Here is a 231-nt window from a genome sequence, read left to right as displayed (position 1 = left end):
CCTGGGCAGGCGGGTGATGACAAGGAAGGTGGCGATACCGTGGGCGGCCGAGAGTCAGCGTGGGCGCCCATATGAGCAAGGATCTAGAAGGGCGGGGGAAGGAGGGAGGGGGTGGAGGGGAAAAAGGGGGTGGGGGGTGTCTAAGCCCGTGGTGTCTTCTGGAAGCGGCGATTTGTGTGGGTAGAGGTGTAGGCGTGTGGGGGATGGATTGGACCGGTGTATCATGGTGCT

This window comes from Penaeus monodon, chromosome 34, assembly GCF_015228065.2.
Source record: "Penaeus monodon isolate SGIC_2016 chromosome 34, NSTDA_Pmon_1, whole genome shotgun sequence".
NCBI lineage: Eukaryota > Metazoa > Arthropoda > Malacostraca > Decapoda > Penaeidae > Penaeus > Penaeus monodon.
The sequence above is the reverse complement of the archived record's forward strand: the minus strand, read 5'-3'. Positions refer to the sequence as shown.